Below are 23,620 nucleotides of genomic sequence, written 5' to 3'. Positions count from 1 at the left end.
ATAGGTCAACAATAAAAATAAAACCAAATTAAAACTTAGAAAAAAAGTAAAAACCGAGATTTAGTTTTATGTACATAAGTAGTTCACATATTTTAAACTCATATCCTTCAAAGCAATAAATAAAGATCAAATTTCTTTAAGCTATCAATAATTCCATAGTGCATATGCACCCCCTTCTGGCAACTTCAGATGTAAAGCATATTATATAAATTATAATTGCACGTTATTGTCACTTCTGCAAGAAACGAAGATGTGTTTATTTTAGTCTTGAAATATGTGTGACTTTTTTTTCACAACACTGAAGGCTCTTTCCGTATCAGAGTCACTGTGAGACAGAGACACACTTAATATTGCAAACACTACGTACTTCACTTAATGTTCTTATTTCTTCACATTCATTTCTGAAGTCAGGAATTTTTGCCCAATTTCTATTATTTGGACATCACGACGAAGTGAAAAGAAACGACTGGAAGTATTTCAAATATGGATATGGAGAAGAATGGAGTGTGTGAAATGGACAGAGAAAATATCTGATCAGGAAGAGAAAAAGAAATTGGCTGGTTCACTGGGTAAGAAGAAACTGGCTACTGAAAGATACACTGGAAGGAACGGTGAACGAGAGAAAAGTTCGGAGCAGAAGATGACAGATGATAGACAACATTAAGATATATGGATCGTATGCACAAACAAAGAGGAAGGCGGAAAATAGGCAAGATTAGAAAATGGTGGATTTACAGTGAAAGATCTGCCCTTGGGCATAAAACTATGAATGAATATTGATCCATTTATAATATAGCCTTCTTCAGGAAAAGTACTGCATTGGTAAGCGGTAAATTCCTCATAAGTTTCTCATGTTCGTTTTCATTAAGCACATTTTGGAATTTTGGATAAAATAATATAAGAAATGAATGTGAAATATTTTGTGTGAATCATCTACAAATTCTGCGTGCTTAAGAAATTCATTCTTAATTGGAAATCTTTCTTCTCGCCATTTCTCGAAGAAAAAATATATAGAGCGTCCCATTTGTCTTGTGCACCTCAAATAACTTTTATATTTGGACTGGAATTGAAAATATTTTTTTGGAAGTTGTTTTATAACAAGTGGCTTAACATAATTATGGAGATTTGGTTGATGTAACTGCATTCTTGTACAAGATGCTCCAAATAGCTCATATCCAATGAATTACGCTCTTTAAGACGAGTTCAAAAATGTATCATAATGCTACCATGGACATGGTTAAATTATGTGGTGCTATTTGAAAAAGTGATGACGTCACTTGTACATTGTACAAGAATGCAGTTACATGAGCCAAATCTCTATACTTTTGTTAGCCCCTTATTGCAAAACAACTTCAAAAAATTATATTTTCAATTCTAGCTCAAACGTAAAAGTAATTTAAGGTGCTCAAGATAAATGGGACAATACTGTATATACTATATGAGTGTGCAGTGCTTTTCTTCTGGAGGTAAAGATGATGGAACTCTATATAGAATATATTATAGTGTGGAGGGAGATGATTGCTGTTCAGTGCACAGAAATTTTGTTGTTTTAACCTCCTTTTCGTCCAACTATGAGACTTTCAAGGCATGAGCGGAGTTCAGGAAGAATTATGATAAGAATATAATAATTGAAGCATCGGCTGGAACGACGTTATAAGTTACATTTGGTAAAATTTACAGGAGCTGGAAAGATGTGTACACGTACAACGTTGTTCTTATAGAGTAGCAAACTTTTGAGTGGACAAATTTCACGTACTGCATTGATGGATAGTTGCAAGCGAAAGAGTATAGCAAGGTAACATGACATACAACATTATTACACGGAAACACGCCGAATGAAAAATTTGTAACTTACAACGTTGTTCCAGCCACAGATATAGTGGTTCCAGCCGACGCTTCAATTATTAACACATTTCTCGAGTCGATGTTGAAAAACACAACAAGAAGATGCCGGAACGCGCGTTCCGCCAGAAAAAAAAAACACTGTTTACAGGATGAAAGGAGTATAACTGCATTAATTTTAAGAACAGAATCTTTAGGTTTAAGTAACCAAAAAGTCAAATGTTATTTTGATATTTGAATAACGGTTTAGCCGAAAAAAAACTTGTGTCTGAAGTATGACTCTCATGTGGTAAAATTATTAGGTATTGAGACCTATGAGTGGTAAGATAACGCGAAGAACAAGCCGAAAAAAATATTTGTGTCATTCGCAAACGCTTCATTTGTGTAATAACTTACAAAATCAAGTCATTAAATTTCCGTCAAATTGTAAATGCGTTTTTAATCAAGAAACGAAGCTGTGTTGGAAGGAGTGGGTGAAGAAAGGATAAAGCTGAAATTGATCAGGAAGAGAAAAAGGAATTGGCTGGATCACTGGTTGAGAAGAAATTGTCTTCTGAAGGATTCACTGGAAGGAATGGTAAACGAGAGAAGAGTTTGTGGCAGAAGAAGACATCAGATGACATTAAGATATATATGGGCCAACGTTTCTTGTATAAAACAATTGATAGCTTGTGTAACCATAGAAAATAATAAAATCTTTCAGATGGTATACAGAAAAATACAGCGTGTCATTTAAAAATGTTTCCGATGACGTCACAACTCGCGAAACAATGATATCAAGAATGGTGTGTTTTTGTGAAAAAGTGTCTTTTAAAATACACTGACGTTTACCAGCGTTTTTCGAAAAACATTTTGGCAGAAAATATGCGTGACTTTTGAAACGCACTGTATAATATTAAATTAATAAATATAAAATATCAGTCCAATACTTTGGTCTACTTGATTATCAAAATTATGGTTAAACATTCCATAGGCATTGGTATTTGCGATGATCTTCAATAAAGCTAATCGTACTTGCCGCCATTATCAGCTTAAAAGGGCCACCACCAATCACCAAACAATAATAATACCACAGATAGTACAGTATATTCACGGCCACTTAAACCAATTATAGCTGTTCGCTTGGCTGCTTGCTGCTATGCTGCTGTTGAACGAAATAACGGATAAGATATTATTATACCAAAGGCGCACAGTGGGGTATTTGGCCTATTTAGGTGGCCAGAAGTCGATTTTCTAAAACTTATTCTAGGTAAGAAAGAAATACCACATGGCAAAGCTGAATAGTCAGGGAACAATAAAACTACCCTACTCCCACCGTTTCGCGCAAACTTTCAGGCTGTATGACAGTCGAAACTTCATCAACTCTTTTAGTGGACATATCTTTTCTCGGTATTGTCTATGTAAGCTTACATTTTACAATTAATATTATTTATTGGGTGTATGGTTTGTAGTGAACAGTTACTGATTCTGATGAAGCCGGCAAGTGTGAATACATTTTAAATATATTTGAAAAATATTGGAGTGCAAGGGGTCAAATGACTTTATTGTCAAACGCCTGGCATTAGAAAACAACAACATTTTAAATATTTTCATCGAAGATGTAACTATTTTGACGAAGACTAGCTCTGAAAAAAAATGTTTTTTTTTTTTTTTTTTTTTTTCATTGTTTTCATAGCCTAATTTATAGCAAACTCGAGTATATTAGTTCATTTCCGGGTACTGTTTTTTTACTGTAATAGAAAGGTTAAGGCTTTTGCTTCACGATTTCGTAAAAGTCAACCGCAGTATCGCGCAGTTTTCCAAGATAATAGGTTCATTAACCCTTTCCGACCTGTGTGCATAGGCTAATTATGGACATCACCAAAATTTCGTTTTTTTTTTTTTTTCCGTAATAAGTGCACAGGTTTTATAAAGCTCTAGTTTGGGTTGTTGAAATAGTAATTTATAAATTACTTTGTAAAAATATATATACGTGTTGAAGAAAAAACGGAGGAGAAGCTAAAATCAGTTTTCAAATTTTGAAAATTTAAATTTTGCAAGAAATAACCTTCAGGGCTCCACATGTCAAAATATGAAGGGGAGGGGGAAATATTATGTAAAAATGAAAATTCAGAGTTGAAGGTATGAAGTAGAGTATTAGTGAAAAGTAAACCAGATCCATTATAAGTAGAAATGTGGAAATTTCGACCGTATCTTTATTTCTGTTTTATACTATTCAAATTTTTAGGGCAACCGGACGTCAATACAGTGACTCGAAGGAAGTTGTGTAATATGATCCAGGGGTAAAGTTTATCAAATATTAACGAAAAATTAGAAAATTTGTGAAAAATTTCCTACTAGCCTATGAAAATTACTGAGACGAACAAATACAAGTATGAGGGTGGATCGGAAAATAACGCACAATAATTTTTTTCTATGTTATTATTGCGGCTGGGATGTTGTCGATGTTGACATTTCACCGAGATATAGTTTGAAGTTTTCACTACAGAGACAATTTGTTTTGCATGTGCAGCTCTAGCGAGAGAAACGTGAACTACGCAACAAAGATGGCGCGCATGTTATTGTCGTGAACTTGTGAAGAGCAGTTAAGTGTTGTGCGATTTTTATGAGCTAAAGGACATAACCCGAGTAAAATTCACAGGGACATGTGTGCCGTGTACAGGGAAGACTGTATGGACTGTAGCAACATCTCCAGGTGGTACGCATTCTTTGCAGACGGCCGTGAGAACTTTGTGATTTTCCACGTTCTGGGCAGCCGGTAGCAGTTGCAACCCAGAAGAATGTCACAGGCACTAAGGCAGCAATTTTGAACGACCGGCGAATCCAACTGCAAACCTTATCTTAGCAGTTCAACATGTCATATGGTGCCGTGTACGATATCATGCATGACACATTGAAATTTCATAAAATTAGTGCCCACTGGGTGCCTAAGAACCTGACAGACGTCCACAAGGGTCAGCGAATGATGACATGCTTGGACCACTTAAGGTGTTACACTGCAGAAGAGCATCACTTTCTGAAAGGAATTGTCACTGGTGATAAGTCCTTGGTGTACCACTACACACTCGAAACAATGCAGGCCTCTATAGAGTGGAAACATGCTGCTTCCCCAGTAAAGAAAAAATTCAAAGTGACTCAATCTGCTAAGAAAGTTCTTGTGACAGTGTTCTGGGATATGCATGGTGTTTTGTTGCATGCTAAACACGGGACCATTGTGAATGCTGCAGCCTACATTCAAACGTTGGTAAAGTTGCATCGTGCCCTTTGTGACAAACACTGTAACATTAATGCTGACGATATCATACTTCTTCATGACAATGCTCACCCTCATGTTGCGGCTTCTGTCGTGAGAAAATCAACACATTTGGTTGGGAGGTGCTCCAGCATTCACCATACAGTCCAGACCTTGCACCATCGGACTTTCATCTGTTTGGTCCCATGAAGAAAGGGCGCAAATAGCCATAGTAGCTGACACGCCCTTTTTAAACCCCACTAACTAACTAACCCATGAAGAAATTACTGGCTGGCCATTGCTTTGTGACCGATGCAGAAGTGCAGTCAACTGTCTGCAGATGGTTACACTCCAATTGAAAGGACTTCTATGAACAGGGTATACTGAAACTGGTACCGCTATGGGAGAAATGTGTTGAGAAACTTGGCGCCTATGTAGAAAAGTAGCTTAAACATGTGAGTTACTTTGTGTGGTTTTCATTTTTGTTTACCTTATACTTGTTTTTAATTATTGTGCGTTACTTTCCGATCCTCCCTCGTAATAGAAATAAAGCGTAAATGTTCACATCTTAAGTCTGAATTGAAATGAATATGGATCACAGCACACAAAAAATAGAATACATTCATTAAGAAAAACAGTGATTGACTCAAAGAAATATTCACGATTCCTAAAGTAATGAATCGACTAGGATGGCTAACGAAGAAATTTCAGGATTTGAGTGAGAGAAGCAAAAGAAGAAAGAAGGTTTACCTACAAGTACAGATACGGAAATATTGACTTACATACAGGGTGTTAAAAATAACGTTTACAACGTTTCAGGAGTAATAGAGGAGGTTAAAAGAAATATCTTTTGTAGGCTAAGTGACAAAACTTTGGCAGATGCGCCTTTTATTGTGTACATAAGTGTTAGTATAATCCATAAAGAACAAGACCAATTGTCGTTTTAGATGTGGTGTTCAAACTGCCGTTCATTGAAGGGATTGCACAACTGGTACCTTCGTGCTATGGAGTGTCTGCAGTGCTCAAAAAGGCCAACATTGTCTCTAATAACATCTGCAGCTTCAACAACACGAGGAACTAAGTCTTCTGCCGTATCGATGGGTGTCTCATACACAAAACATTTCACATCTCCCCACAAAAAGAAATCCAGTGGGGTTAAGTCCGGTGATCGAGGTGGCCACGGTACCGGCCCACCCCTGCCAATCCAGCGATCGGGGAATGTAGCATTTAGGTGGTTCCTGATATGACGATGAAAGTGTAGAGGGGCACCATCATGCTGAAACCATATTCGTTCTCTGATGTTCAGTGGGATATTTTCTAAAAGTTTTGGTAGGACGTCGCGTAGAAAAACAAAATAGGCTAATTATCTCCACGGAGACTGTTAGGCAACAGACAAGGCCCTACAAGGTGGTCGTGCACAAACAGAACTAACCAATGTGTGTTGTGACGGAAGTCAAGTCACCTATTCCTTCAGGCCATCTAGTGGCAAAACAGCGCATCTGCTAAAGTTTTGTCACTTAAAACAGATGTTTGTTTTTACCTCTATCATCCCTGAAAGGTTGTAAACGTTATTTTTTAACACTCTGTATACTACCCAGGTGAAATTAAGACGCTGGTCTTTCAAGAATACAATATGAAATAATAGGAACTAATGAAAAATTAAGCTTATATCCTTGCTATAGTGTGTTACAGAAGAAAAAATTGGATTGCTATCTGTACAACGAGTCGTATGATGCTACTGATACTTTGGTAAGATAAAGTTACAGATTTTATTGGACTATACGATTACATGCATTTGAAGGAGTTGTAAAAACTTTAAGTGAAGACGAAAATATCTTATTGGTGTTAATTTGCAAGTGAAGATGTGACGGATTACAGCAAACTCAATATTAACAGAGATCTGAGAATTATATGATCCCAACACAAATATTTCTCAAAGTTCTTTTATAGGTATACCACTTCATCTAACTTGTTGCAAAATAAAGAGCTGGTCTGGTAGAACCCTACTTCTTCACCACGCTAATAGAATAAGATTAGTCAAAGAATCTACTGACAACAAATGAAATTTTCTGAACCATGGCTCTTATCATCATTATCATGCTGATCAGTGTGAGTCAGATTTTAAGTAATAATATGCATGAATATTTAGGTTAAACTTATGTTTTGTTTTTAACGAATAATTAAATGGCTTGAAATGGTAGAAATAATATTTTTCTTCATAAGAAATATTTCATATCGCTTAAAATACAATAAATTAGTAAGACAGCATGTTTAGACTCAAAGTACAAAAACAATTTTGGCCGCCTAAATTGGCCAAATACCCCACTGTGTGGCAATGGGTAGCTTTCAATTGCTGCATGTGTTCTCATTTTTAGTGGAAAAGGCATGCACAATTAAATGCATTTCGTACACTCTTGCATGCATTGCTTGAATTTGTAAGAGTTGAAAGGTGTAGATGCACCTTATATTCTTTCTTTCAACCATGGATAGTGAGATTTTAGCTCGTTGTTGTAGACTATGGTTTCTTGCTCTCCATGGCTTGCGGAGTTACGTGAAATATTTCATGAGATACAACTTTATCTTAAGTTTAAACCTTAGCACCAATGATATCTATTCACATCAGTGTTACATTTTATTTGTCTATGATTGCATTCGTATAACCAATGTTCTCTTTGCTTCTAGTAATGACATCATTACTCATTCGTGCATATAACGTGGCTTACATAACTTTTGCCTAAGTTCGAATGTTCTGACATCTGTGCTTTGACAAGAACAAGATAAGGAGGAAATTAAAATGCATATGCTGGAGATAGTGACTTCTCAGGTTCGATCCCAACCGTCTGCTATCATCAGGCAAGTATCTGAATATAAACATGAAAAAGTGAGAGGGAAGATGTAAAGAAGAAGAGTGAGAGAGGCAGGAGAGGCGTCAAGATTTCACAATTGGGGGGGGGGGGGGGGTGCGAATGGGGTGCTGTAAGTAATAATCTAAAATGAAAATGTACTGTAATATTTTATGTTCCTGAATCTAAAACGAAACACTACACTTTACTCCAGCCAAGCATAAGATTTGTACCAATCTGCCTGAAAGTACCCTTTTTCATTATCGTATTCTATTTTGGGGAAAATTTAAAATTATTCAGAGACGTCAGCAATTTTTCTTTTCATTTAATTTCATTTCACTATTAAAAGTTGGCTTAAAGCTACCAAGACACTAAGGGCCAATTTCAGCAAACATATTTAACTTTAATTGTTACTTAAAAGTCTTCTTAATTCACACTTAAAGGTACAACACATTTCACCAACACAAATTGGGCTTCAATCTCTCATTGCACTGCGTTTAAGTTAATTATTCAATATTTCATTTAAATAATTAATCCTGCATTAACGACAATAATTTTCATCATGGTGAGGACAATGATGGACGTGATATTTCAAGATGTTGATTTCTTACCAAAACGAGCGAGGATAATTTCCGAAAGAGAAGATTATTTGAATGCAATGGAGGAAAAAGAGGTTTAGGCTAAGCAAAACAACATTGTATATTTTGAATAGTACAGAAGGTGATTTAGAATTTTCAACTGATAATTAAGTAGGTACTTCATAGTTATTTAAATGGTACATTTATTGAAGAAACATTTAATCAATCTTCCGTTGCCTAAAATATAGCAACTAAAGTAATATGAATAACGTACATCCCATCAACACAAGAAAAGTACTTCATGGTAATTATTTATATTAACTAATACCTCGCCAATTCCTGGCCGAAAAATTAGAAAAGACTGTGGAATTTTCGCCCAAATTTTAAAACACTTATAGATTTTTTGCTCGCAAATGTGTATTTTCACTCCGAACCTAATTTCAAGTATACAATATTCTGACACAAATTATTTGTTGAAATAATTATAATTTCTCTATACAAACTTCATTAATATATCACACTCTACATAAAATAATTTAAAAAACATAAAATAAGAAAATCTATGCTAACCTAGGTCACCTACACTAACCTAACCTAACCGCCTTCTCAAACCCCTTCTAATTTTACCTACCTCATAACGTACAAAATAAAACCCAATCAATTACATTGCAGTGCAAAAGTGGAACAACTGCACGAACACAACTTAGAAAAAATATATTAATCTAAATAAATTAACTTTCCTTATAATAATAATAATAATGATGATAATAATAATAATAATAATAATAATAATAATAATAATAAAAGCCGTAAATCCCCAGTGGGGCAAGGCCTCCTGCTTGGGCAGGGGTGGCTCGAGTCTTGACCATCAGAAGAGCCGACCTGATGGTCTACTTTCCTTATAACATATGTTCAAATATATATTAACACAAATGTGATGACATGACAAATCTATTCCATACAGAAATTAGTACTTATAAGCTATTTTTTATATTTTACTCGATATAAACCTAGGTAGTTAAACTACATAATTAATCAAACATTTAACCAAAACCACAACCTACAGATTCCCTAGATAGAATAATAAATAATATTCATAACATGATAAATAAGCCATGGACAGAAGACTGGTTAAATGGACAAACAAACAATATTAAAATCTATGGTGATATTCCCAGATAGGTACAAACTTTTGCTGTATGGGCTAGAATTGGACCCTTTGTTTTGCAAGCTTACCTGCATTTAAATTATCAAAGTCACCGCTGTGTAAAAAATGTTTAACAGAAGAAGAAACAATAAAACTTGGCTGTAATAACACCAACCATAACTGCAGGAAAGAAAGAAAAACCACTCACTACATGAAATTCTCATCAATCCACAGCTCTTGAAAATATCGTATTTAATTTACAGTGGACATCATGTGGGCCTAATCAGCATATAGCTGGACACACATATTAAGAAGTAAGTAACATATTTGTCTAGGCTTAATATTACATTTGAAGGCATTGGAATATGTCAAATCCAGGAAATCTTTCCATGTTGCTTGTTGCATGATACAGTGAAACCTGTCTAAAGCGGCCATCTGAAGTTACCTTGTAAAATGGCCGTTTTATCAGGTGGCCACTTGATTAAGGTTGCGGTTTTTTTATGAATCAGTATGAAAATACAGAATTTCACTGACTTTTTAGGACTGTGCGCTTACAACAATCATGCATATGAGTCATTCCACGTCAAATCGCACAGCAATAAACACGACCTTCTCGGAAATGGTCGAATTTTTTTTAATGAATTCCAGACATCAAATAAGGAGACCCGTATTGTTTTATTTTAATAATTATTAATTATTTGTGTAGTTATGACTATTTGAAGTTACGCAAATTATGCGCGCACTCTTACATAAATTCACTTGGAACTCTGTGTCTACATATAATTGAGATTTGCAGTTTGGCGCATTTGAAAGACGAAATGCAACACTTTTTATTACTTTAGGCCTATCACAAATAAATTTAAAATTTGGCCTATTTTTTTAATCATTTCTTTTTCAAAGCAAAATTACTATATTAAATAGCCAAGTTAAAAATCTGAAAAAAAATATAGACTTGTTCGCTGATGTATTATCTGTAAACTACTGCATTTATAAATATGGGATCGGCACCCATACATTTGTAACAATTTATTTTCCGGAGGCATGCATTCGCTCGCGATGCCCAGCTAATGAACTGCTTGCAGCCATAGGCTAGAAGGCTGCCCGTGGAAAGTTTTTACGAAATCCCCCGTTGCATCTGATGTCACCATACTAATCATCAAATGATTCATACCTTAAGGAACAGTAAATATCTTATCTAAAATTATTTTATTATTGTCAGCTGAGCTAAGAGGGGAAGCCCTTCACAGTGCTGTATGTTTATATTGTAATACAGCCAAGTGTTTCATGATAGCAAAGCTGGATAAGGCAGTAAACAGATGGCAGGAGACAAAATATAGAAGAGAGAAATAATCAGTTTCGGTTTGAATTTCACGCAGTGACGTGACTTCTATACAACATGAGTGATGGTAAAGATCTCGTAATATATAACAAGTGTTTAAATCCATTTGCCTTCCTAATCACGCTTTTAAAAAGAAAAGTACACTAAGAAGCGTAAGTCGCGACTTATTGATAAAGCTCAATTTAAAGGAGTCTTTGAATGTGCAAATGTGTGATTCGTTCCGTAAAAATCAATCAATTTCCGGATAGGTCAGATGAAATTATACGTGAAGCCGGTAGTTCTTGTGATATTAATAAACATGAATCAAATGAAAGTGCAGACAGAGAAAGTGATAATCCCAGATCTTCTTCTAGAGTTCTATGGATACAGTGCTAGAAATCACTAATATTGAGGAATTAAACAAGAGTTTGATGTCAATAGAATCCCTTTATCAAGAAAAGAAAGCTACAACAAAAACGATACCCCCGTGAAAAGTTTCAAAAAGTAAAAGGCTCCCTAGCATGTAAAGTTTTTCATGTAGAAGATGCATCATCATCCCTTCAAAAGTCAGCGATATTTTATTTTTGACGGAATACAAAGACATGTACAACCTGAAAATTACATAGTTATTGCAGACTTTTCTGAAAATTATTCATTTGTAGTACAAGATTCAATACAAGGTGTGCTTTGGAACATATGCCAAGCCACAATAAAATACAATTTTAATTTTACTTCCTACTTTATTTTATTTTATATTCTCTTATAGGCCTATTAATATTATATCTGAACTGCGACCGAACACGAGCGCTGCTCATTCGGTCTCAAATTTTGTTAATACTACTGTATCTCCTTTTTTATATTGATTGTGTTATTTTATTTCTATTTCTCTTGTTTGTAATTATATTCTTTATTCCGTATATTTAAATATATAAATAAATAAATAGATCCTTTCGAATCAATCTTCAAAGGAGATACAGGAATTCGTTACAAAAGTATTGTCATCTCAGAAACCATGAAACATGACACCGATCTCTTTCACTTTTTTCAATCCGAAGCAATCAATTTCTTAAAGCAAGAATTCAACGTTATAAAAGTATTGTCATCTCAGAAACCATGAAACATGACACCGATCTCTTTCACTTTTTTCAATCCGAAGCAATCAATTTCTTAAAGCAAGAATTGAACGATATGGAAAAAATCATCTACTTTTCCAATGGATCAAGTTCACAATAAAAAAAATAGAATTTTAAAAGTAATTGCTTACATGAAGACGATTATGGAATTAGAGCTGAATGGCACTTCTTTGCAACGTCGCATGGTATAGGTCCATGTGATGGCATTGGAGATACTGTTAAAAGACTTGCCACGAGAGTTAGCCTATACAAGATCCTATAACAACACCAAAAAGAAACTGTTTGATTGGTCACAAAAAACATTTCTAACGTGTCATTTATATTTTGTCCATTCAATAAGCACAAAAACCACACTGAAAATTTACAGGCCAGATACCATAATCTAAAACCAATAACTGGTACATTAAAATTACATTCTTTCATTCCGTTGTCAAAAACTGAAGATTTAGTAAAACAATTTTCTTTCAAGAAAGAAGGTAGGCGAATGAAAATTTAAAGTGTGAATGAAAAACATTTAAAAAGGATAATGTACAATTATTTGAAGATATCATAATAAGTAAATTAGCAGTGTTTCCTCGGGTGACTTGATCCGTACTGGGTATAATGTTGCAACGTTCAGCCAATCATCCAGCGCCGATAAACCTCCCAGCGCGCTTTAACGCTTTCCGTCCACTGCTGCTGCGCCGACCGCTACACATTCTGTCATAAGTAATTAAAATTTCATTAAACTATTGGAGATCCCATTCTGATTTTTTCTGGAATTATTAAGAATACTCCAGTGCACCTAGTAGGCATTTTTTTAGATTTTTAATAGGGCTATTTCTCATTGACATATATGTTTTAAAAATTGAATTATAAGTAAATATTTGTAATAATTATATAAAAATTAGTTAGTAAATATTTAATAAACGACAGTACTTTAAGCTTTTAAATGCATTTTTTCAAAAAAATTTTAACATCAATATCGTCAGAAATATGACGCTTTAAATGTTGCATTGTGCGACATTTTTAACGAATTTTAACATGTAATATTTTAAAAACATGTGGACTTAGGAGGAAATAAAATACACTTGTTGGTTTATTAGACCCATAGAGTTGGTAAAAAAAAAATATAAACGCAATCAGAAATATGACGGTCAAAATTTGTATAATTTTGTGCGATTTGACGTGGAATGATTCATATTAATGTCAACCTCTTCCATTTTTGCAACTAGCCTTTTCAAAACTCACTTGTGGTACCTCAGTTTAAATGACTGGATAATACCTTGGTCAAGGGGCTGGAGGTGTGATGTATTTGGGGGAAGAAATGCCAATTTCACGGATCACATTGCAATTTTGTCGTTTAATCTTGGAATTGAAATAGCATAGTTAATTCTCAAACAGTGATGATGTCATCCAAGCTTTATTGTTGGCAATCCACTTCACCTCCAATAAGTCCATGTCAACATTTTTCAAACATCTCGGTTTCAATGATTTCCCTATCATTAAGAGTGGTTCTTTTTCTCCTGCAGCATTAAAACAAAAGAGCAGGGTTATTCTGTCTTTTGCCAACTTCCTCCCTTTACACTCTTTATTCTTAAAACTTAAGTTTTGTTAGGGAGGGTCCTGAAATAAACCTGTTTCGTCAACACTGTAAATGTCTCTGAGTTCATATTCCGCAAGAATTGAAGGCAGTCTATTTTTTCCATTCTTCAATAACACTGGTTGCAATGTCACCTCCTTCACCAGACAAAGAACGAAATGCAATGTTATGCCGTTTTCTAAAGCACTCTAACTACGCATTACTAGCAACAAAATTTCTTACATTGAGTTCTTTCGCAATTTCACGAGCTTTCTCTTGAATCATAGGCCCACTTACAGGCAATTTCTTCGCCCTCGCACACTTGAACCATTCGTAAACGAACTCATTCCCATTACTAAACACAGATTCTGTCTTCCTCCCATTCTTTTAATATTTCATCTTTATTCTTAATTATACCGTTTATTTGTGTCCTTCCACATTTGAATATTTCCGCAATTTTTCTCGCATATGTTTCCTTCTCACTTTCTTCAATCATTTTTCGTCTCACCTCTAAACTGAACACCATTCTAAATTTATTGTTAAACATGATTTCTCTCTCAAACTAACTTCACAGTTCCTCAGAATCAAGTGAATGAAAAGAAGGAAAATTCGTAAAAGCTGATCCATATTGAGAAAGACAGAAAGAGGAGAACAAAAAAATCGAATAGTTAACTACCTGGCTTCATTGCCAGACGCAAGGCACTAGACGACGACAACAACAACAACAACATTTTCGATAGAAAAAGTTCGTGTTTCAATCCTTAGAAAACGAGTAAGAATTTATAGCTGTGCAGGATCGGAGTGGAAAGTGACAAAAGAGTCATAAAACATTAACCAACTAACCCCAAAGATATGGAGGGTGTACTGTTGTACACTTACCTATTGCTTCCTGTCCTCTAACCATCGAAAAAATAGGTCAGACAGTATCCGTGAAAAGATTTTTTGTTGGACAGTGACCGTTATAGTCAGGTTCCAATCCAAATAGACCCCGGCTGCTGGCCGGCGCATGAGGTGGCCGCTAAATAAAGAGAGAATTTGTATTGATCTTATGAAAAATCCAATTGGTTCCAGAGAAAATTGGCCTTTTGGCCAGGTGGCCGTTTAAATAAAGTGACTGCAAAGGCAGGTTTCACTGTATTTTCTTGTATCTACTTTCATGTTATCCCGTATTGTCTCCAATTTTGTTGAAGACATTGGGTTGAGATTTCCTTGCATTGAAATCTCTTTCTACTTATTTACAACCTTTCTCCTTTTCTTCTAAATTCTACTCATCCGTCGTTTTGTTTTCGATGATTTTAATATGTTTTGAGGTTATCTCTGTTTATTGCCATAATATAACAAATGAACTCATTATATAGGTCACTGCTTACATTAACAAGGCACATGGCCTTCGAAATTACGATTTTACTATGATTCCGAAACCCATGATGACTTAATTGGGAATTAAATTAATTGACATTATTTTAAATGTGTATTAGGTTGGTGAAATACAAACGAATTAAATATGACTTAATTTCCATATTTAAATTAAATTACAATTAGTTAATTGTGGATTAGTAACATGTTGGTGAAATCGGCCCTTATAGAGATATTTGTAAGCACTACTTAGGCCCGTTACACACTTGAAGAGATCTCGCTAGCGAGAAATGTGTTGCGAGAAAATTCAAAGATTGATAACATGGATTCAAATGGACGTCCACACACTGGAAGAGATTCTCGTTCGAGGTGAAAACCTCAAATGAGTTTCTCGCTGAAATCGGTAGCTCAGCGAATTTTCTTGACACATTTATCAAAGATGTTTGACATTCATACTCTTTTTGACAATTGAATGAAGACAAAGATGAAGAAGTAATACCACAGGTGGCGATAAATTGTATTGTTTTTATTGGCAATGAGGAAAGATGGCTGATAATTGCAGTCAGAAACTTATCGAATTTCTACGATGTCACCCGTAGGCCTATTTATATGATACACGGGATGAAAACTATAAAAACTCGAAACTTAAAGAAGAAATCTGCAGACAAATATCAGATGATCTGAAAATAAAAAAGGGCTATATTTTACTTTGGTGAGATTTAATAGTATTAATTATAAAATTTGAAATAATGTATCAACTATGTCTTAACAGTTTACATACTTTTAATCAGAATATAGCAGAAAATCCCCTATCATATCATGAATGGCAAAAAACTGAGGTCTATTCATCCTGAAATAACGCCTAAATGTATCAACATCCAAATCGAAATCAGTGACCGAAACTCGCCCTTATCTTCATGAGATACAATGTGATTTCCAGATATTTCTGGCTTTAAATTTTAGGCCTACTTTTTTTTTTCATTAACAAAATATGTTCATATAACTCCATTTCCTCATTGTCTGAAGATTCAACATAGTAGCATTCGTACATAATTTGTAAAGTACGACAATATACTTACAGGCTTTATATTTAAGTCCGACAATATATGTAAATATATAAGCTATAATATTTTCTCCCAACGAGTGATTACTATAATCAGAAAATTACTCTCTGCGTGAAGGCAGTACATAGATAATTCATAGCGAGGTGTGATCTGTGATAGTGAGAGCTCGCTAAGTGTGTGGAGGAAGGCTCTTCGCCTGTTTCTCACAACACATTTCTCGCTAGCGAGATCTCTTCAAGTGTGTAATGGGCCTTAGGGATTTTAACTCTTCTACATAGAGTAGTTTGTAGGATACCACACAATGTACACATATTGTATTGCACAAAGTTAAACATATATTTTAAAAAAATTGAATCACCTAGACTACTTTTATATTTTGTTTCCTCAAAGCCAAAGTGGTCCACTAACGTGCTGCCATTAACACAGGAACTGTGACGTCAGCTTCCTCACACAATGACAGTACAGTAACATAGGGATTTCAGATTTTAAAAATAAAAGACTGGGACATTTGGTTGTTCAAACACAAAATATTTTAGTACCACGGCATGTCTATATATGAGTAATATGGGCTTACATTTAAATTTTCCGTGTTTTAAGGTGTACAGTATTGGTTAGGCTTATTTTATAATAATCTAATGGTTATGTATAGTCCTGAGAATTGGCATAGAACATGTTTCCTAAGTGAAAATTAATTTAATTCACTACATTTAATTCTTCATTTATAACTTTATTTAATAAGTAAAAAGAACTTAAATTCTGTTTTATAAAAATTGTGATATAATTGTACCTTTGTCAAGTACAGACAGTGTTTTCTCCTCAGGATTAGTTATCTATGGGCCAGTCACATTCCTCATTTTCAGATGAATTTGTTCATTTGGAGGTTGAGGGGTTAGGGTATTTCTTGAATATTATTTCAGAGCACTCAGACAACTAAGATCCTTGTAATATGTTTTAAACAGCAAAGCTGACTTGACGGTATTTCCTTGAAGACTGTTTTTGTCTTTGGTGTCCACAAAATGTTCATCTGACAGAAAATCCTCTCTATAAATATTTGAGCCAGGCAGACTCAAGCCAAAAGATAAGAACACTTGAATATTATTATTATGAGTTTAAGTTTCCTTAAATGTGCAAGAGTTTCCTGCCATCTTGCTGTATCACTATTAAATTCATTGTACCACTTTCTGATTTTTTCTTCAGTTAACAAACACTGTCAAAAGGGTGAAATCATTAAAATGTTTATCTTCATTGATGAGAGACTTGGCTGAAGAAAGTTGTAAGATTCTCTAACATTGTCACAATTCAAATCGCCAAGACATTTAAGAGAGTTTCAGTTCATTTTTCTGAACCAGTTCATTGGTGCAGTCCACTCTGGTTGGAGTACGGCGAACCATTCCAAAATTTTTTGATAATTTCTGGACCTCAATGAGATTAAATAAAGCACTCCCATTTCGATTGGTCATTAAAACTATTAAAAGGTCTGTTTCAATTTTGAGAAATTATCTTTATGGATTTAATAATTAATGTGTTGTATTTAAGAATTGATTGAAGATTGTTATGTGTATAATTTAAAAATTGTAAATCTCATATTTTAGTTTATACACAAACGTTTTACATTCACTAAATTTAATTGTTTATAACACTTTGTACTTATGGCAACCCTTTAATAAGGGAAAATTGTAGCAATAAACTACTTTATTATAGAAGTTCTTGACCTCTTTCCTGAAAATGTTTTCAGTCACTTTCCCTTTATTATCTAGACTTCTCACCATTTTTTTTACTTGGTTATTTAATGCCGTATCAACTACTGGGTTATTTAGCTTCAATGGGATTGGTGATAGCAAAATAGTATTTGGCGAGATGAAGCCGAGGGATTGCCATAGTTTACCTGACATGCGCCTTATGGTGGGGAAAACCTCCGAAAAAACCCAACCAGGTAATCAGCCCAGCGGGAATCCAACTTGTGCCCAAGCACAACTCCAGATTGGCAGGCAAGTCCCTTAACCCAGTGTTCTGCAACCTTTTTTAATCTTCTGCACACCAAAGTTAAGTCCTAATTCATACTGGCACACCTACATTTTCAAACACCTCAACTACATCCCCTAAAATGGAAAAAGTAAAAGAAATTCATTGCATGGAAAAACAAATTCAAATGCTAAATAAAAAAGTGGTCTTCCAATGGATCCCGGCCCACTGCGGACTGAACGGTAACGAGAAAGCAGATATGTTAGCAAAGAAAGGAACTTATATCAACTTAAAAACAAATTTCAAGTTCCCATATGAATCAATAAAGCGAGTCATAAAAAGAATAAGTTACAGCGAACAGGCAATCAAAATTCAAAATGGAAAGAATCATTCAAAGATCCAAAACTAATTCCTGATCTACCTCGAAAATCTGCCGTGGCCATGTTTAGATTGATTACTGGTCATGATTGCCTCAGTAAACACCTCCATCGTATTGGAGTACTGAATTCACCTAAATGCTTACTGTGCGCTAGAGAAGAGGACATGGAGATGGAGCACCTGGCTAATTGTGAAACTCTTAGGACATTTGTGGACCTTCCATCAAAATATTGGGAAGCAAGAAGGATGATGACTTCATTGTTAAATCCAGAGCATTAGATACACACACACACACACACACACACACACACATTTTCACACATAATTTGTACGGAAATAGGGAAATAGGGAAATTAGTAATATTTGGGGTAACCATAAATGCTGCTTTTAAACAGAACAAAAATATAATCATTAAATATGCGTATATTACTTTACTACTATATATTCTTATCATACGCAATTATATGAATAAATCCATATGCAATAACATTCTCATTTATTTTAACTCCATATGTGGTCGCATTCAATTAAAGGATGTAAAGTGATTTACAAAAGCTACAGTCAAAGAAAGCAAAACATTATTAAAATAAAAAAAACATTAAAATGCATATCTGTTAGTGAGCTATTTGAGCCTGTTTGATTGCACATATCAAAGCAATCCTTGGAGCAACTGATGCCCGCAATCTCTCGTGTTTTTCAGTTCTGATATCATGTAATGCTGAGAAACCAAGTTGACATAAATATGTGGTTGAAAATGGCAGAAGCATTTTCATGGACATAGCTGATAGTACAGGATATTCAGTCTTTAACGAGAGCCAGAAAGTATCCATCAGAACCACGGAGAATTTAATTTTAAGGGTTTTGTCTGCTCTCAAGGCGATCAATTCTTCCCGGACTTGTGAAGATAGGGATGTTTCAGTGTCACTTCTATTGAAGGGATTGCGAATCCAGTCCCAGTCATGACTGTACGTAGGAAAATATTATCCAAACTTGTCATGAAGAACTTTTAAGTGCTCTACAATTAACGGAATGAACTTGACATCAACTCCTGAAGATAACAAATTTTCAAACATTTCACATGAACCGCTTTCAAGATATTCCAACCACAACTTCAATTTTCCTTTGAAACCTTCAATTTTACCCGTAGTGCTTAAGATATTCTCCTCTTTAGCTTGCATTTTTCTGTTCAGTTCATTTAATGGGAGAAGATATCTGACAAGTAGGCTAATTTAGATACCCAGTTTTAGTCAGAACATAATGCAGCAAATTCATGATTATGCGAGATTAGAAATGTTTTCAGTCCTCCATGAAGTTCAAAAACTCTCGAGAGTGCTTTGCCACGTGACAACCATCTAACTTCAGTGTGAAGCAGAAGAGACGTGTGATCAGAATCCATTTCTTAACAGAGGGCTGAAAACAGGTGCGAGTTAAGGGGACATAACTTCACAAAATTAAGAATTTTGATAACATCATCTAGGACTGTCTTAAGAGGTACCGGCAATGTTTTGGCAACAATCGATCCTTGATGTAGAAAACAGCGATCGAATCTAATTTTAGATTAATCTTCCGGACCTTAGCTTTGAAACATTTAATTTTTCCAGTCATCACCGCAGCTCCATCTGTGCAGACACTAACACATTCTTCCCACGTTAAATTATTCTCCCAAATATATATATCTGTAACGCGACGGCACACTACTTTAGATATTTTCGTAATTTCACCAACATTTTCTTCACTTTCATGTTCTTTGGGTCGCTTTGTTATAACTTATCCATGTTGGATTATATTGAGTCACTTCAAACTCTGTACAACACACTCACAAGAAGCAAGAGAAAGTACTGAAAAACGTATTTGTTCTCAGGTTTTCCTAAAGCTGAATTTCACAGTACTGTTACCATTTATTGCTGCAATAAATAGCTGCTATTGTAGCTCGTACCACTTCACCACATGAATGAGGCTCAATTTTCTTTGTATGAGAAGGGTTGTCTTTTGTTCACTCATATTTACAGTGGGCGGTATGAGGTGAGTGCCTCTATTCCTGGAATTAAGGACGTTATGTTTTGCCCCGAACTATAATATAACTTAACTCTTAACATTCCACCAAAATGAAATATTGGGACGAAATGTAAAATGCTCATGATTTCGAAAAATATTTTAATATATTTTTTTAAGTTTCATATTATTTCTCGGCACACCTGGACCTGAGAATTAGCACATCAATGTGCCGTGGCACACCAGTTGCAGAACACTGCATTAACCAACTGAGCTACGCCAGTGGTTCTCTCACCATCTTAGGTCACTTTTCATTTAATTTACTTTTTCTCTCGATTTAAGTTTCAAAGGAGGCTTTCTACTTCATTATCTCAGATCCAGCTGCTTCATCTCTTTCAATGCTTAATATAGCGCCTGAAAATATCACAAGCTGACTTTGTAAGAAAATAACATCTAGACAAAATCCTTTCCCTTCTCAATAAGAAGCCTAGAGAATAGCAGGAATTGAAAAAAAAACGTATTCAGCTCCTTTCGTGAAAAACGGGACGTTTAGCATCCTAGTTGGACTTTGTTGTGACACCAGGACAAAATTCTTGAAAACGGGAGTGCCCCTAAATAACACCAACTAGTGTAGAATTGTGGAAATCATGTCGTTTTAGGCTAATAAGCCATTATAGTCAGACTAGTTTCCCCTACAATAATGTGCTATTGTGTAAGTATTTTCACGAATTCTATTAACAAAGAAATTTTAATGAATTCTATCAACAAAGAGATTTGGGCCAAAGAGGTTATGTTTTAACTATTTTTTTTTTGTCCTCACTCAGAGAGAAATGGTATGCTCTGTTGAAAGGAGATCTGGAACACTATCCCATACCTACCAAGGAACATGTGTTACTGTTATTTTACAATAGATAATTATTGATTGTATGTCTGTTATAGAATAAAATGCAACTTAAATGGGAGAAGAATCAAAGCCTGACATTTTAGAGATGATCACGCAAATCAACGAGGAAAATAGCTTAAGGCAGGAGGCGAAAACTTTTGGTTTTTATAAGTGTCATGTGAAGAAATATTGTGAAACTCCCAACAAGAACAGCATTATATTTCAGTGTAATTTGGTATGTGGTATGATCTTCTCTGAGGAATAAGAACCTTTATTAGTAGAGTATTGTCTGACTGCGAGTTATGGTTAGGGATGTGATTTTGTGGTGATTACTTTACCTCTATTTTGGGCTTATTTTATCATGTTTGAAAACATACATGTTTTGTGTATCGATTTTCTTATTCATAGGTAGTTTTTGTTTTGAATCTTTCCCTTACAGTGTTCTTTCATGTGCTACTTTGGAAGATGGGTTTGACGTGATGATTTTGTAAGGTTCTCTAGATATGCAAAATCTGAATGTGGGATGTCACATAGAAGAATTGATACACTAGAGAGAGATGGAAGAATCGAGGGATGAATGCATGGATGCATGGCTGGATGGGTAAATGATTGGATGACTAGGTGCATGGAAGACTGGATTAATTTGCGTTTGTATTTATTAACTGAAAGAACACACACATATCATACATACTTATATACATATTTGTGTGCAGTGTTACTTCTGAGTGAATTTACAATTATTTTTCATAATTTTTCTACTAGTTATGAACAGTATTAAATTCAAGGGCAACTCAATTACACATCAGGCCTGCATGATGGTGACTATGATAGTCTGATTCTCTTATTACAGAGTAATAGCCAAGATTTTCTACTTCGCACTGTTGATCCTACTGATAGGAATCCATTCACATAACCTCTTCTGTGCAGCACTATGATTTTGGAAGCAAGTGGTGCTACACCACCCGAGGAAGATCACAGGATTACAAATATGTGCTGCATTGATCAATCCCAGTGCTTCTACAATTGGAAATGTGGAGGATCCTGCACAATCTTCTGAAAACACGACTGGAGTGGAACTTCATTTGTCTAACAACAATATAAACACTTGCTTTGTTCATATTCTTATAATTGATTATTGTGCATTTTACATGATTTATGCAGTCTGTAGTCATCACATAAATACTATTATTTTCGGAGAAAAATTCGTTCCGGCACTGTGGATTGAACCTAGAACCTCTCAGCTTGGCACACAGAGTGCTCTTAACCACTGAACTATGCCAGGACTCGATCCATAGTGCTGGCCCGAACTCTCCTCCTTTTTAGTATCTTCTATTGTCCGCTCCTGTATTTGGACAGTTATTTGAAATAAAGGAAATTAAAAAAATATATATTACTTATGTTTATCGCGTAAATTTAACCTTTCATAAGATAACATGAAATTCGGGTGAAAAGTATTGTCATAGATGAACTACATTCAGGATCTGATTTACAATTTCAGAGGCCCGGAGCTTAATTTTCTTTATGAGACCCCTTCTTTTCATATATGATAACTAGGCCTATCTTATTTTATTTATTTAAATTCTGTCACCTATCTTCTTTCTCCATGTATTTATTTCACAGAAGTTTTTATTAATCCTTTATTTTGAGGAGAAGAATGAAAAATAAAATGGTCCCATAAGGTATCAGTGATTATGTGTTGCCATAAGACAGGGTGAAAGCTGATTGCGTTAGTTGTAGTACCAATACTAGCCCTAGTTTCCTCTAATGTAGTAATTCAGGAGTTTGAAAGCAATGTTCACTTTTCGTAAATTCTGGCTTAGGCTTATACAAAACAAAAATACCTTGGCTCTCCACTTAATTAATAGCTGTGGCGAATTGTTGTCTCTGTATGCCAATATCTTCATTAGTCTGTGTTATAAACATTCTTAACTTTTTGAAACTGAAGATCTCTGTGGATAAAGAAGCTAGTCCTAGTAACATATGAACGAATATAATATTTGCTCACTGATCAGCGTTGTTTTTCCTGTTGTTGAATTTCAATACCTTTCCGTTTTCTTTTATTGGCTACTAACTCATTTTTACTTGGGAATTCCAGTTTTAATTATGAACTTTCCTATAAAAACACTTTAACACTACCATTATAAACCAATAATGGTCCTATACCAATAACAATTAGATAAGCTGCAAGGAACACAAGCACTAGGAACTTGGTTTAACACTCAATACATTGAGAACTGACAATGTTGTTGAGTTGGGCTGCTGAATTCATTATTAATTACTTAAATAGACCTACTGTTATAGTTTGAATAAACTGTACAATTGTACATGATA

At 34.8% G+C, this 23,620-nt stretch overlaps 1 long non-coding RNA gene across 2 annotated transcripts; it reads left to right on the top strand.

Annotated features, from left to right (window-relative positions):
* Positions 1–2,958: 2,958 nt before the first annotated feature.
* On the top strand, positions 2,959–22,677 carry LOC138704903 (uncharacterized). Of its 2 annotated transcripts, XR_011333466.1 has the most exons (4): positions 2,959–3,091; positions 7,014–7,183; positions 7,757–7,927; positions 22,140–22,677. It is a non-coding gene; the product is annotated as an uncharacterized lncRNA (long non-coding RNA). The 2 variants fall into 2 exon arrangements; XR_011333465.1 differs by having other exon boundaries at positions 2,959–7,183.
* Positions 22,678–23,620: the final 943 nt, after the last annotated feature.

The sequence above is a fragment of the Periplaneta americana genome, chromosome 8, assembly GCF_040183065.1.
Source record: "Periplaneta americana isolate PAMFEO1 chromosome 8, P.americana_PAMFEO1_priV1, whole genome shotgun sequence".
Classification (NCBI taxonomy): domain Eukaryota; kingdom Metazoa; phylum Arthropoda; class Insecta; order Blattodea; family Blattidae; genus Periplaneta; species Periplaneta americana.
This window is presented reverse-complemented; position numbering and strand designations above follow the sequence as displayed.